The following is a 10,851-nucleotide window of genomic DNA, read 5'->3' on the forward strand; positions in this document are numbered from 1 at the left end:
AGTCTGGCTTTGATATCAGTACTCAATTTCCATCCAGTTTTGATCTCTACCTACTTCAAGGAAATTTACTCATGTCATGAAAGCTTATTCATAATTCTGTGTAACTCTGATTACTCTGCATGCATTAAAAAACACCTTTAAGAACTAAAATTACTAAAACCACACACAAAATAAATAAATAAATAAATAAATACTCCATTAAATAAATTTGCCTTTTTTACAACTCAAGGGTTTGGGTGTAGAATTTCTCTAACTATAGTTGTGAAAATTAGCGTAGCTGGAAATATAATGTACATTTATAATAATTTTCTCCAATTTATTCTTTTGAACACCTGGATAGATACATCCATATTTTTTGTAAATATTTTTTCTATGACAATATTTGTATACTCTCTGATATTAATATCTCAGATTTTATATGTGCAAATATACCATTTGCATACTATAGAAAAGAATGTGTCCTAAATTTGCATTCAAATGTATCCAAATGAAGGCCACTGAGGGTATTACAAATTTTTTACTTTTTTTTTTAATTTTAGTCACATATGACAGTAGAGTATATTTTGACATATTTATAAAAGAATAAAGTATATTTTATTCTAAATACGATCCCAGTTATGTGTTTGTGCTTAATGTGAAGATTCACTGTGGTGTAGTCATACATGTGCATAAGAAAGTTATGTCAGATTCACTCATCAGGATGAGCATGCTAGTATTGTAATAAATTAATATGACAAGATTTTAAATAAACTCTAATGGTAAAGGAGATACATGATTTTTTTTTAAAGAGAGAGTGAGAGAGAGAGAATTTTTTAATATTTATTTTTTTTTAGTTTTCGGCGGACACAGCATCTTTGTTTGTATGTTTTGCTGAGGATCGAACCCGGGCTGCATGCATGCCAGACGAGTGCACTACTGCTTGAGCCACATCCCCAGCCCAATACATGATATTCTAAAAGCTCTTTTGAATCTAGATACCTATGATGAACCCAGCCTACTTCCATCTTAAGATTGCTACTCATCTCTTCAAAAAGTCATAAAAAGTTCATTTTTGTTTTACCATAAAATACTAAGATTGCTATTTGTCTTGACCATACTTTGATGAATTAAGAACTTGTTTGGAATTCATGCCCATGCTCTGAACTCACCCATGCCTGGCTCTCCTTGACCAGATAAAAACCCTCCCTAAAACCTCAGTGGTACCTCATAAGTTCTGATGTTGGAATCTCAATTTACTCCCTACCTTGAAGTGTTAAGCCATGTAGATTATTAACCTACTATCTTTGTATTACATCTCCCAGAACCCTGTTAGCTGTTAAGTTCCCAAGACATGCCCTTTGTAACATTTTGTGCTATAAAAACTTTTCTTCCCAGAAGAGCTGTTGCAGATCTCTAGCCCCACTTTGGGTGAGACAGCCACTGGCCAGCTCTCTTGAGTATAAAATATAAGCTTGCTTTAATTTGATTTAAAATTGGAGTCAGTGGTCTTTGCATCATGGGTTAAACACCTATTATTTACATTTCTAACAGTTCTTAATAGTGGCAGAATAATTTTATTTTAAATATTTGGCCAATGCAGAGAGTGAATTTTATGATGTAATTTATCTTTATTGTACACATAATATCACTAAATTTATAACTTAAAGAAGTGAAAAGCTGTAAACTTGTTATTTTTTCAATACTCAGGTGTTTGGATTAATTCTCTTGCTAAAATTCCATTCTGATCAAAACTTGAAACATTTTGTTTCACTAAAAAATTTAACTATGATTTTAATCAATTGACAAATTGTGAGGGGAAGGACAATTCAGTGTAGGTAGTTAATGATTGGGTGAGATTGTGAAGATGGTGGCTGTTAAAGGAAAGGAAATAATATGCTAATACCTTCAGGACACTTCCCTCTCCTCCTCCAACCTTTTGCCAAGGTTACCTGCCTTCAAGGAGATTGTTCCTCACTGCAGGGAGTTGTAGTACTTATTAATGAATGACCCCTCGGTTAGTACCCTTCCTGCCAGCACCCCTGAAAGTCTCCTTTCAGGGCCAATTTTGGTCACTTAAGAAGGATGATAAATGAAGGGACCATGAGAACAAAGGTAATTTAAAATCTATTAAAGTGCCAGGACACCCCCATTTCCTTAAGCACTAAGTTTCAAATTAGACCCCCTCCTATGCCTCCTGGAGTAATATCTCTCTCTCTCTCTCTCTCTCTCTCTCTCTCTCTCTCTCTCTCTCTCTCTCTCTCTCTCTCTCTCTGTTGTATCCTCTAAATAAAACTTTTTGTGCTTGCCTGAGCATTTCTCAGGTACTCAATCTTCAACAAAGGAGGAAGCAGACCAGGATTCTGATTGCTTCTCAACATCGGTATCAAAATTAATAATCACATTACTCTTGAAAAACAATTTTGAATAATCATTTTCTGAAAACAAACTCTAAATATCTTTAATTTTTATTATCTTCAATTTTCTAAATAATTTTCCCTTTACACTCCATGTTATAATGTTATATTTATACATATTGGTTTATTATATAATATGTTTCTGAATCACAGACATCCAAGCAAAAATAAACATAATTTCAAAAAAAAACAAAATTGTAGTAAAAACATTTAAACTCTTCATAAGCAAATTGGAGAGTATAATGCAGTAAATGTTTCTCTAATACCGGAAAAAGTATTTTGAAAATATTTCCATGGTCAGTTAGTTATTTCTCTAATTTTAGCCTTTATAATTTCATGTAAATTTAAATTTCTCTTAAATGCTGTTAAATCTGTCATTTGTGCATTCAGGTTTTGGAGCACTTTTCTATGAGTAAACAGTTTTGATTGGTTTGTAAACTATCTTCATGATATCCATGCTTTCAAAAAATATTACAAGTGTTTGTTACAAATTATAGGGAATTGAGCCTAATGTGTATTGATTATCTTAGACCAACATCTTTCTTTGAGGAAAGAAAATGAATCTGCAGATTATTCTCTCTGTAGTCTAAATGTTTATATACAAACTTGGATGTTATAAGGTCTGTGTTATTTTTAGCAAGCAATAAGCAAATTTGCAGAGAATTAAAAAAAAATAAAAAGTAGCAGCCTGGAGTTCTAACGTCAATCACTAGTATTTTTACACTTGGCTTGTATAATAAATGTTCTGCAAACGTCCTCTAATTTATTGAATTATTGGTTATTTTCTCTCAAATTTGTTTCTGTGGCCTATAGCAAAAAAAGGCATAATTAGTGGAAGAATTCTCTGAACTGATCTAAATGTTGTCTTTCTGCCATTCTCTGAATCAAAAATAAAAACTTATCAACATACTAACCTACATGTTCCTGTATTAAGTATCACAGTTCCATTCCTTCCCACTTAACACCTTAAGTTTGAAGTATAATACTTGCTGCTATTGAAAAAAATGACAAGCATGCCGTGGTTTATACTGAAGTATAAAATGAGTAGTGAAATTGATACCATGGCCTTGTTCTGGACAAGTAAAGACATTTTTCGTGGTCTACTTGAGAGGTGTGGAAACTATGAAAGGAAAGAGATTTCATTCAAGTATCAGAAAAAAAAACATGAATAATGATAGTTAGGTGAGGTGTATACAAGCATTCAGAGAATAAAATATAGAACAATCTAAACAATGAAATAATTTTATTTGGATTATAAATGGAGAATACATATATAAAATGATCATACTTTCAGATTACTAATGTTTTGAACTATCATCTCACAAATTTTAGATTTTATCTTTTTAAGTGAGTGACATGATAAAAGGTATTAGATGGATTTATCTGAATATAGCATATTTATTGTGCAATTTCCTCTATATTAATTAAAAACTCACTTGTTTGAATACAATACTAATATATTTAATAATAACAAATATCTGTACACATTGCTTTTAGTTAATTATAGAACTTGATATATATTAGCAAAACTCAATATCCAAAGCAACTTTTGGAGACTTTCAACTCTGATTCAGAATATGACTATCCCTGAAAAAAAAAAAAGACTATAAATATAAAGCAGCTGTAAAGGAAGGACTTAGGCATGGACTCTCCCACAGAGTTAAACCCCCAGTCCTATTATTGTTATGTTTGATGAAGTATCCATTGAATGTGTTCATGCTCATTGGAATCATATAAACATTGAAAGAAATTATGATTATATACTAAAGAGAAAAATTGCTGAAGTGGTATCTGTATGTTGAGGAATTTGTCATGGGGTAAATCAATACTCACAAATTACACAAGCTTCGGTAGGTAAGTAGATTTATTGGTGTGAAATTTTGCAAGTTCTATTTTCATTGATTCTTTTTCTTCTTTTCAGTGAAATGAAAAGAAATTATGAAACAAAGGAAGCATGGGGAAATAATTGTCAGATTCCTGAGGAGAGAAAACAATGTGTAACATCATCATTTAGCAGAGTGGAAATATGGACTAGTCAATATGGAAGTAAGCTTTGCAATCAGAGAGATACTAAGGCTAATAGTAGTGACTATTATGATATCTTAGTGAATAATTTATGTTAAAGAGAAATAATTTCAATTGAGATACTCTCAAAATGAGATGGCTTAAAGCTACATTTATTTCTCTTTCAAGAAACAGATCCGAAGTTGTTGATTCAGGTTGGATAGTTTTGCAGTGTTACTGAAGATCATTAAATTACCTGGTTTGTAATATCTTGTATTTACTCTAGGAGCTGACTTGATCCCCATGTTGAAATATGACTCATAAACATGAATAATAAAAAAAAATCTTTTGCTTAAATTTCTTTGTAATTAGAAAAACAAAAGATGCAAATATTTCTTTGCTAGCATCTAATTATTGAAAGTTAGTAATGTGAGCTGGGCTTGGTGGCACAGGCCTGCAACCCCAGTGGGTGGGGAGGTTGAGGCAGGAGGATCGTGAGGTCAAAGCCAGCCTCAGCAAAAGCGAGGCACTAAGCAATGCAAGTGAGACCCTGTCTCTAAATAAAATACAAAACAGGGATGGGGATGTGGCTCAGTGGTTGAGTGCCGCTGAGTTCAATTCCTGATACCAACAACAACAACAAATTAGTAATGTGAATACAGCCTGAAACAGGGGTATAGGATATTGGAAAATATATCTAAATGGACCCCTGTCTATTATACAAGACAGAAACAATAAACTTGAATTAACATTTAATGTCCACCATATTTTGAAAACACTCAAAAATGTTTTTTTCCACTAATATTTATGTATAAAGTAAGTAAATGTTTGGATATAAACAAAGTTTTATTTACCAAGAGAGTCCAAGGAAAGGAGAGATGCCCCAGGAAATTGAGGATGTATGCAAACACATGATTATAATATGAACAAAAAAAATCCAAGTTTTGTGAGACATGAATTAAAGTTGTGGGGTGATAGCTGCTACTGAGAATTACTGAAATAAATGAAAAATATAGCTTTGAAGGAAGTATATATATTCTGTCACCATAATATGTCACCCGGGATGATGAATTTATTAATAGAAACTATTTATTTTGGCTCACATTTTTAGGCTTCCAGTCTATGAATGGTTGTCCATATTACTTTGGGCTTGTGTCATCACAGCAAATCATCATAAAGCATGTGATAGAGCTAACTTCTTTCCTCATCATCAGCCAGGAAGCAAGGGAGACAAAGAAGAAATCAGAGCTCCTCTATACACTTTGAGGGCATGCCCCCCATGACTGAAAGATTTCCCAACAAGCTCTGCCTCTTAAAGTATCCACCAACTTCTAACAGTACCACCACGGGGCCAAGCTTTGAACACATAGGCCTTTGGGTTCATTCAAACTCTGAACTACATCAAAGTACATGGGACATTAAAAAGCTGAAATATTTCAAGTTAAATTTTTTAGGGTGTGTAAATAATAATGAAATTGAAGAAAAACACAGAACTGCATTTTCAATTCATATTTTTAAGGACTGAGAGGTCAGATTCACAGAGGTACACTGGGGCAATTGTCATCTGTGTGTCTTAAGAGTCAACCATTCACCTCTCCTCTTTTAGCCACATCTTGGTACAGCTTTTCTGATTAACCTTTCTTTGCTGATAAACCCTTCTCAATTATCTCTATATAAATGGTTTACACAACAGCAAATAAGTCTGTACATTACTAAACCATAAAGAAATTGAGTGCTACTAAATAGGTTCGGACAGTAAATAAGACAACATATATATATATATATTGGTTTTAAAATAATAATTCACATTCTATGCCTGCCAATACATGAGTAATCTATAAAATAACACATTTTAGTGTTTTCTGCAGAAAGATATTTAATGCTTAACGACAAAAAATATGCTTTTATTTAGTGATCCGGTCAGAAAGTTATATGTGTGTTTTAATCTTTATTTGGCATGAAAAACCTTGCCATTTTCATTCAGACTTTGTAGTTTTTGATTCTTCCACCTCTTGAATTCTTTTTCTACTTGTTATTCACATCTTCCACATATTTGTACATCATATTCATATTCCCATAGCTAGCTATAAACATTACACTAATTCAATTTCCTCCCATAAATCAGAATCCCCTTCTCATTATTCAGTGTTTTTTTTTTTTCCTGGAGTATTTTCGAGTATTACTACATATGCCTGGTATTAAAGTGCCCCAGATTAACACAATAATATAGCTGCAGTATCTCCAGTGATATCAATTCCAATTCTAAGTATAGCATGTCTCCTCATTTTGTGTTAATTTGCATATTTGCACATTAATTTCTTTTTCTGGATGTCTTGTGTCAACTTTATTTGTGAAATGTTTATAATTAAACTAGGTCCATTATATATCATAATTTTAACTAAGTGTAGCCACTATGATATTCTCTAAAATATAAGGTTGAATTACATATATAATTTGATAGTTTGTTTCTTCTAGAAGTTCTGTACCTTGTCAGATAATCACCATATAATTCCACTGTCCATTCCCTTATTTAAGTGATTTGTAAAGGTATGAAATAGAGGAAGACTAAGAGTTAAAGGTATATTAATTATCTATAGTTAATCTCTCTGGAAGAGATATTTTTTTATTATTCTGACAATGATGTTCTAATAAATTTTCAGTACAAGAAGAAAAATTTATATTCTCAGGCAGTAAATTATGTAGAAGTAAAATTTATTGAAATATTTTTTCTAATATTATAGGAATTTACGTAGTGATTTTCAGCTAGGTTCTAATTACTCTAGCTCTATATTTTATATATGAGATGTCTGCTAAAAGCTCCTGTGAGAGACAATGCAGGAAGTTTCAGGAGTGAAACAATATTATGAAAGGTATAACCTAATCAGTGAATTGACCCATTGATGTGTTAGCAGGACAGAAAACTCTATGCAGGTAAGTTGTGGCTGGAAGAAAGAGGACAATGAGAGAATGAATTTGGGGTTTATATTTTCCCTGATAAGTAGAGTTTTTGCTATTTCCTACTTGCCGTGTCCTGAGCTGCTTTCCTCCAAATCCTTCTGCTATTATCTCAATGTGGGCCCAGAGCTGTGGAGTCAGCCATCTATCAACAGAGATCTCTGAAAAAGTGAGTTAAAATAAACTTCTCCTCTACATTATTCTTCAAGGTCTTTTGATCACAGTTACAAAAAAAAAAAAGCTGATTAAAACATCTAGAAAGATGTATTTCCTTGAAATGTTCTAAATTATATTTCTTTCAGCATTTCATTTGTTAGTCTGACAAGCCTGGTTTAGAAATCATAGAATCATGAGTGTCCCAAGAAAATACAAAAATCATGAAAGTTAGAAAAAATATTGTGTAACTCCCTGTTGGTACTGTGATATTATGTCCTCAAATCCCCAAATACTATCAATGTTCTAATACCAATGTGTTATATGAAACATACATTTTATTTGCATTTCCATGTGGAATCTTGAAACAAATTGTAAGTCTCCATATAGAATTTTTCCTAACAAATTTAACATATTTTGAGGTGTTAGAATGGCTGTGAGTACATTATAAAAATGAAGATACTAGAAATGTGTAAGTTGGAAATACTAAATAGAATATATGAATTCAGAGAGGCTTAAAATAATATGTTTTGTGTACATTAATTTTGACTAGATGGAACGTTTGAGGGAATAAAATTGCTTCCATAGAAAGATAGATGATTGTATACTATTGGGATCTTACATCATATCCATATCTATCACTGACATTGATTTTGTTCTGGTACTGATTTCTCTAATATGTGATTGAGGAGAAGATGATCCTGTATCAAGCTCCAGAGATTATTTTTGATTACTCATAGTCAATGTCAGGCATATCAATATATGCACTAAAGTAGAACAAAATCCAAAATCCAATTCTGATAAAAGTATTTAACCAACTAGAAAAAAGGAAAAGTTCATCAGCCTTAAATAAGCATCTATATCAATTACATAGTTAGCCTCATATTTAATAGCAAATGACTAAATGTATTGCTTTCCCCTTAGGATCAGGAAAAGCACAAGAATTTCATTATGAGGAATTCTATTTTATATTGTGCTGAAGATTGTAATAACTATAATAACAATAATAAAATATAGAATAAACTATTCAGAGTAGAAACAAAGAGGTAAAATTATTTTAATTTGCAGGTAACAGAATTGTCTACATAGAAAGTGTTATAGACATGAAACAATTCACTATATATAAAGAAAATAAAAGGAGGTACAGAGACAAGATACAGAGGCAGGAAAGATGGCAGAATGGCAGAGAGGCCAAACTGCCAATCATTATTTATATCAATAGGTTACTTTAGGTTGTAACTACGTTATTGTTTGGTGTATCAGTAAGGTTGCTTATTCTGGAGTTACATTCTGCAGTTACAATATGCAATGTCAGGAGCTTTGTGCAGCTCTCAAGAAAGTCTATTGTCTGAAGTTACTGTTAGGCAGGCGGATCCAGGAGCACCAGAGCTTGGTGAAACATTGTAGTTATCAAGCAAGCAAGTTCCATTATTCCCAGGAATTATATGCCTGAGATCAAGGTTGAGACTGATAAGACTCTAGCACAGAACCTTCTCATGCAAGCATTGCCATAGCAGCTAGACATTGCACATGTATTTAGCTATTTTACTAGTTATTAGGAGAAACCACAGGGCATTCTAAGGGTGGGACAGAGTTTCCGTTACCCTCCAGGAGTTTGCTCACCAGAGGAACACTTCTCTATATATTTCCACAGTCAAAATTTCTACAACTATAACTACTTATTAGATGAATTTAGGAAAGTTGAAGGATGTAACATTCATATAAAATTCATGCTAGAAATAAAATAAAAATAAATAATATTAAAATAAATAAGTGAAATTATTCAAATAAATAATAATATATAATGTTAATATGTTAATAATATTTTAAATGTTATTAAAATGAATAAAATTAAAATTAAAATAGCATTTATAATAGCTCAACTATTTGAAAAATGATGCAGAAAGATTTGTTACACAAACATACTTAAAGCCAAAACACTGCCATTAGCAATTAAAGAAGGCTTAAACAAAAGTAGAGAAAGAATTTTGATCATGTCTCCAGTGACTTACTATTGTGAAAACATCAAATCTCTCTAAAAATATGATAAATTAAATGATTACTGAAACCTCAATAACGTGTTTGTAGAAGTTTACATGCTATTTCTTAATTTATTCAGAATTCCAAAGGACCTAGAATCTCAAAAATAATTTTCAAAACACAAGGACAGGAGCTGGGGTTGTGACTCAGTGGTGGAGTGCTCACCTAATACATGTGAGGCATTGGGTTCTATCCTCAGCACCACATAGAAATAAATAAAGGTTTTGTGTTCATATACAATACACACACACACACACACACACACCACAAGGACAAATTGAGATGATCATCCAGATTTCTAAAGTTATTAATTCTATAGAATTGTTACAGTATGACTTTTAGAAAGTTAAAAATTGATGAATATATAGACCACATATTTTCTGTATTAGATTTGTTGAGAAATATCACATACCACAAAATTTACTTAGTTAAAATGTAAAATTAAATGATTTTTATTATATTCAGAGTGGTGCGGCTATAATCTCAATCAAATGTAGAATATCTTACCATCTCAAAAATAAGACCCTTACCCTTTAAGATTACACCGCAGTCTTCCAATCATCTGTATACCTATGTAAATACCTACTTTTGCTATTTTATGTAAACAAAATTATATTATGTGTGATCCTGTATGAGTGGATTCTTTTACTTGATACGATATTTTCCAGGCACATACACATCAAGAGCATTTTTCAATAGTTCCATTGTTGTGGCCAACTAATGTTACACAATAGGAGTATGCTGGATTGTGTGTACCTGTTGTTTACATCTTTTCAGTATTTTGAATATTGCTTCTATGAACACTAGTATATATGTTTTGTGTACATCTATTTTTATTTCTCTTCCATATATGCCTGAGAGTGGCATTGTTGGATCAAATAATAACACTATCTTTATTTTTTTTTCCAAAGTAGCTACATCATTTTACTTTCCCACCAACAATCTAAAAGGGTTTTAATTTCTGAATATAAACAATTAGTATGGTTTGGATTTGAAATGTCTCCAAAAAGTTCATATGTTGTAGGCTTGGTTCCCAGATGGAGTTGGGACCCAGTTGGAAAATATCAGATCACTAGGGATGTGCAATTGAAAGACACATTGTGACTTAAGCCTCTTTGTTTCTCTCTCTTTTTGATTTCCAGCTTTTGTTTCCATGAGGTGAGTATCTGTGCTCCTCAACATCACCCACCATTATTCTGCTTCATCCTTGGTCCCAAATCAGCAAAACAAACTGAACATGAACTGAAAATTCTGAAACCAGAAGCCCAATTAAACACTTCCTCCATATAAGTTATTATATTTCAAG

Source organism: Marmota monax, unplaced genomic scaffold (assembly GCF_021218885.2).
Source record: "Marmota monax isolate L192 unplaced genomic scaffold, Marmota_monax_Labrador192_F-V1.1 WCK01_AAM20220418_F8-fsc00184, whole genome shotgun sequence".
NCBI classification, from domain to species: Eukaryota; Metazoa; Chordata; class Mammalia; order Rodentia; family Sciuridae; genus Marmota; species Marmota monax.